This window comes from Anarrhichthys ocellatus, unplaced genomic scaffold, assembly GCF_004355925.1.
Source record: "Anarrhichthys ocellatus isolate YVR2014 unplaced genomic scaffold, GSC_Weel_1.0 scaffold190, whole genome shotgun sequence".
NCBI classification, from domain to species: domain Eukaryota; kingdom Metazoa; phylum Chordata; class Actinopteri; order Perciformes; family Anarhichadidae; genus Anarrhichthys; species Anarrhichthys ocellatus.
Window position 1 is genome coordinate 105676 of NW_022280220.1, and position 6361 is coordinate 112036.

The 6361-nt window shown below is 44.7% G+C and overlaps 1 pseudogene; it reads left to right on the plus strand.

Annotated features, from left to right (window-relative positions):
* Positions 1 to 6251, plus strand: part of LOC116400695 (transient receptor potential cation channel subfamily M member 1-like) — a 10986-nt pseudogene extending 4735 nt beyond the window's left edge.
* The last annotated feature ends 110 nt before the right edge of the window (positions 6252 to 6361 follow it).

Consider the following 6361-nt stretch of genomic DNA (forward strand, 5'->3'; position numbering starts at 1 on the left):
TGTCCTCACACTCTGTCCTCACACTCTGTCCTCACCCGCTGTCCTCAGCCCCTGTCCTCAAATCCTGTGTTGATGTGTGTACATGCAGCTCTGTTAACTGTATATTGAAAGCATGAAGCTTCTGCAAGGTAGAAATGTCCTCACAAGGTTTAAATGTCCTCATATGGTAGAAATGTCCTTACAATGGCTAAATGTCCTCATAATGTCCTCACTTAAGTTAACGAACACAGTGAAAGTGAACATAATGGAGATAAATGTCTTTTTTCGTTAATCCTCATAATATATTTTTTTAATTCTTCATATATTTATATATATTTGATATTTTCTGTTCATGTTTATTATTCATCATTTTCTTTCTCTTCTCTTGTTTCCCTTTGACTGTTTCGACAGTTTATGCGATGGAAATCAATCGTAAGTAACTAAATATACGTAAATGTACTCACTAACAGCTCGTTGTTTAATTCTACTTGAAGAAGCAGGAAGTTTAGACAAATACATTGTGTTTCCTGTGGTTCTTTCACAATAAAAGCTTTCTTGTTTCCTGTCAAGGTAATCTGAATGGCTCAAACTAAAAAACTACAATATTGGAGAGACTCCAGAAATGGAGTCTGACATTTCCACTTCATTTTACTTTCACTTTATCTATCAGTTCCAACTGAAACTACAATAACTAAATGTCCTATTCTGAGATAAAGACATGTATAAAATGGACGTTACCGGGAGTGGGTGTGTTTGTTTGTGTCTCAGCTCCGTGTGGTGACAACATGTACGATGAAGACGGGAAGAAGTATCCTCCCTGTATCCCCGGAGCCTAGCTCACTCCGGCCCTTATGGCCTGTTACCTGCTGGTGGCCAACATCCTGCTGGTCAACCTGCTCATCGCTGTCTTCAAGTCAGTGTCACACCTGAATCCATAAACATCACACACACACACACAGAGAGACAGACCTCAGATCAGTTACTGTTTAAACATCAGCAGGGACAAACGTTTTCGAAATAAAAGTCCTGGAAGTTTAGTCTTCTGTGCTGCGTTAAAACCGTATTGTTATTATTGTTATTATTATTATTATTATTATGGTATTAGTATTACCATAATAATATTAATAATATAATATTAGTGGCATAATGTTTGTGAAATGTAATTTGAAAATTGTCCCAGTTTGTATCATTAATATTCTTCAATATTCCTCTTTTACCCTAAATGGCTCAGGTATTAGCATGCTAACATTAGCTTTGTCATTTTACCTCCATCAGATCCATAACAGTTCCACTTGCAGTTAGTGAATGTAAATATTTAGCAACAGCTAACAACTACAACAACAACCTGTTCTTTATTTACCGCTAAAAACTCTTAATAGTGAGCATGAAGCTAACTCACTGTAGCTAGTTACTAACAACTCAAGAAGGACTTCACACACAAAGTTAGGAATGGATTCATGATAAACTGGTGAGACAGCGAATCACAATCTTTAAACAAATAGTAACTTCATTCAAATGTGTATTTTTCGTCGGTCACAGAAAGTCAAACCTTCGACTTCCTTCCTCTCTGCAGCAACACGTTCTTCGAGGTGAAGTCCATCTCCAACTAAGTGTGGAAATTCCAGCGCTATCAGCTGATCATGACCTTCCACGACTGGCCCATCCTGCCCCCCCCCCCCCTCATCGTCCTCCGCCACATCTACATCATCCTCAAGAGGCTCTGCTGCCACTGCCGACGGAGGCCGGAGGGAGACCGGGACGACCGCGAGAGAAGACTCCGTAAGACCTGGTTCCTACCTGTCCTCTGACCTCTGACCTCAGACTAGAACAAGAACCTGGTTCCTACCTGTCCTCTGACCTCAGACTAGAACAAGAACCTGGTTCCTACCTGTCCTCTGACCTCAGACTAGAACCTGGTTCCTACCTGTCCTCTGACCTCAGACTAGAACAATAACCTGGTTCCTACCTGACCTCTGACCTCAGACTAGAACAAGAACCTGGTTCCTACCTGTCCTCTGACCTCAGACTAGAACAAGAACCTGGTTCCTACCTGTCCTCTGACCTCAGACTAGAACAAGAACCTGGTTCCTACCTGATCCCTGACCTCAGACTAAAACAAGAAGATTTAACCCTGTTTGTTTCCTCAGAACTGGTGCTGAGCACCGAGGAGCTGAAGAGTCTGCATGAGTTCGAGGAGCAGTGTGTGGAGGAATACTTCCGAGAGAAGGACAACGAGAAACAGTCGTCTAACAATGAAAGAATCAGAGTAACATCTGAGAGGTCAGGAAGAAACATACTCATATCACACTGATTCAAATATAGTATTTCCAAAAAATTCAATGTATACTATTTCATGAATTGTATTATATGTAAAAAAGTAGGTCTAAAACAATGTCAAATAGTATGTTAAAACAAAGTCAGCATGTTGTTTTCAAAAAATGTCATTGGATAATATATCACAAAACGTGTCATGAAAAAATATGTCATATTATAGTATGTCGAAAAATATCATAGTTTAATAGTCAAAAAATGTAAAAATGTTACAGCAGAATGTCATAAAAAAAGTCATAGTATAGTATTTTAAAAAACATCTCAGTATGTCATAAAAACTATCATTACATATTATGTCATAAAACTTTTCAGGAAAAAAGTAATAATATAGTAAAAATCAGACTCAGAATCATGTTTATTTGACAGTTCTAAGAATACATACCAGGAATCTTACTCTCATTTTACAAACAGAATTAGAAATAAAGCTAAAAACAAGAGCACGAGAGCTGAAAAAGAGTCAACATGAATATTATTATGAATATACCTGTAGGTTAAAGATCCATCCATCCATCCATCTTCCTCCTCTTCGGGTCGGGTCGCGGTGGCAGCAGCCCAGCAGGCTGACCCAGACCTCCCTCTCACCGCAACATGTTCCAGCTCATTCTGGGGGATCCCGAGGCGTTCCCAGGCCAGCTGGGAGATGTAATCCCTCCAGCGTGTTCTGGGTCTTCCCCGGGGTCTCTTCCCAGTTGGACGTGCCTGGAAAACCTCCAGTGGGAGGCGTCCAGGAGGCATCCTAATTAGATGCCGAACCACCTCAGCTGACTCCTTTCGACGCGAAGGAGTAGCGGCTCTACTCCAAGCTCCCTCCTGATGACCGAGCTCCTTACCCTATCTCTAAGGCTGAGCCCGGCCACCCTACGGAGGAAACTCATTTCGGCCGCTTGTAGCCGCGACCTTGTCCTTTCGGTCACGACCCAGAGTTCGTGACCATAGGTGAGGGTAGGAACGTAGACCGAGTGGTAAATTGAGAGCTTTGCCTTCCGGCTCAGCTCCCTCTTCACCAAGACGGTCCGGTCAGGGGCATCGTTAGGCCTATTTTAGGGGGGCTGAATAATTTGGCATTATTGGATTTAAAAAAAAAATAATAATAATAATTCTTGTTTTTTGGTGATGTCATTAAATTAAACTATTGTTTCTCACATGGACAAGTTATTTATAACTCTAACATGCTACATCTGTGCGTGTGTTCTGGTTTGTATGTTTTCTCCCCCTTCAAATTACAATCCAACAGCCTCTCATCATACTGAACGATGTAACGTTGACACCGTCAGGTCCGTTCTCCATCCATTGTGTGCGGTCCCTTTAAGAATCAGGATTTGGGAGTGACGCGGATATGAAAGCTAGTTTATCCGTCTTTCCTTTACAAGCAGGAAAATTATTTCTCTCTTTATTTGAGAAAAGTTCATATTTGTGTTGTCAAATTTCACTATGACCCTGAAGTTCTGTCTCTTGTATTATCATATACTGAATGCAAGCAAAACTACAGAGCAACATCACACTCTTTCTGATTGAACCAATCTATGAACTGTCTGAAACAATGGATATCCACTTCGCCATATGGGCCCCAAAAAAAATTGCCCCGCGCTATGCGCGCAAACATTCCACTCCCCTTGGGGCTAAGCCCCCCCTTTCTTTGAATCCTAGAAACACCCCTGGGTCCGGTGCAGCGCCTGCTTTACTGCTGCAGCCGCACCGATCCGTCTGTCGATATCCCGCTCCATCTTACCCTCACTCGTGAACAAGACCCCGAGATACTTGAACTCCTTCGCTTGAGGTAGGCCCTCCGTCCCCACCTGGAGGGAGCAATCCACCGGTTTCCGGCAGAGAACCATGGCCTCAGATTTGGAGGTGCTAACTCTCATCCTCGCCGCTTCACACTCGGGAGCAAACCGCCCCAGTGAATGCTGGAGGTCACGATCCGAGGAGGCCAACAGGACCACATCATCTGCAAACAGCACAGAGGCGATCCCGAGACCCCCGAACCTGACGTTCTCCACCCCCAGCTGCGCCTAGATATCCTGTCCATGAAAATCACGAACAGGACCGGAGACAAAGGGCAGCCCTGGCGGAACGTGTCTGACTTATTGCCGAGAATGCGGACACAGCTCCTACTGCAGTCGTACAGAGACCGGATCGCCTGTTGTAACGGGTCCGGCACCCCGTACTCCCGCAGCACCCCCCACAAGAACCCCCGAGGGACCCGGTCGAAGTCCTTCTCCAAGTCCACAAAGCACATGTAGACTGGTTGGGCAAACTCCCAGAACCCCTCCAGTAGTCTTGCGAGGGTAAAGAGCGGACACTGATCCCGACCCCCATGCAACATTGAAGAGGCGTCTTCAGGCGCTGCCTAGAGGACATGTTGGTCGGGTTTAGGACTTCCTCAAAATGCTCTTTCCACCGCCCGACGATGTCCTCTGTCTGTGTTAGCAGTCCAGAGCCAGCGCTGTGTGGAGGTGAGTCCAACTATATCTAGCTGGTATCGCTCCACCTCCTGCACCAGCTCCGGCTCTTTCCCCGCTAGCGAGATGACGTTCCACGTCCCTAGAGTTAGTCTATGCTGCCGGAGATCGGCTCGCCCAGGCCCCCGGCCCGGCCTGCCACCCGGTCTGCATTGCACCCGACCCTGATGCTTGTCCCTGCGGGTGGTGGATCCACAGGGTGGCTGCTCCATGGTGTTTCTTCGGGCTGAGCCCGACCGGGCCCCATGGGCAAAGGCCCGGCCACCAGACGCTTGCCGGCGAGCTCCCCTCCTGGGTCTGGCTCCGGGTGGGTGCCCCGGTTTCCCTGGTCCGGGCGAGGTGGCTGAAGTCCGTAGCTGCTATTCATCGGGGTTTTCTGAACCGCTCTTAGTCTGGGCTCTCCCCAGAGAGAGTATGTCATCAAAATATTAAAAAAGTTTTATTATAGTATATAGTATGTCATTAAAAATATAAAAAGGTCATAGTTTAGTAAATCATATAAAAGGCACAAATATTTCATAGAAAACTATGTAAAAACATGTAATTATTGGAGTCATAGTATCGTATGAACAATCTTTAAAAAGTAATTGTATATGTCATCAAAAATATAATAGTTAAATATTTCATGAATAAGTCATAATATAGTATGACATCAAACATTTCATAAAAATGTCATAGCAGTCATCCAAAATTTGAAAAAATACATAGTAATGTCATAAAAATTGTAGTAAAACATAGTATGTTATGAAGAGTAAAAAAAAAAAAAAATAGTATACAATGTCAAAAAAGTCATAGAAGTCAGTCACAGTGGTCATCGTCATAGTTTAGTATATCATAAAAATGTTTTTAAAAAAAGAAGAAGAATGCACAGTATGTGTCACGGACATTCCATAAAGAAGTCATGGATGTAAATTGGTGGAAGCAATAACAACCGTGAGGTATCATTTAGGTTTTGTTGCAATGATTGTCATGAGTAAAACTATTAGTAAATTAATAATATAAAGTTATTTGAATCTGTTTCAGGGTTTTAAAAGCTTTATTTTTCACCACTTCCTCTGTAGTTACTGCTCTCTGCCTCTAGAGGGCAGATGTGTTGAGTTAAGTGAGGATATGGTTCTTTCTACGTCCTCAGGGTGGAGAACATGTTCATGCGTCGAGGAGGTGAACGAGAGGGAGCACTCCATGAAGGCCTCCCTGCAGACGGTGGACCTGCGCCTGGCTCAGCTGGAGGAGTTCTCCGGCCGCATGATGAACGCTCTGGAGAAGCTGGCCGGCGTTGACCGGGCCGAGCTCGTCCGCTCGCACTCCAGAGGGTTGTCCGTCTGCGAGCCGGTCGCTCTGCTGCGACACGGCAGCGTCAACAGCAGCGACGGTTACAGTCTGTACCGGTACCAGCTGGAGCACGAAGACCGAGGGAACCGACAGGAGGGTCCAGCTGAGTCCAGAGAGACCCCCCCATCATCCAGGGAGGAAACATAACGGGTAGGACGACACCAAAGAACTAGTGTAGTGTAGAATGTGTTAAAGCTGCATTCTCTCTAGTGTCCACCAGGGGGCGACTCCTCTGGTTGTATAGAAGTCTATGAGAA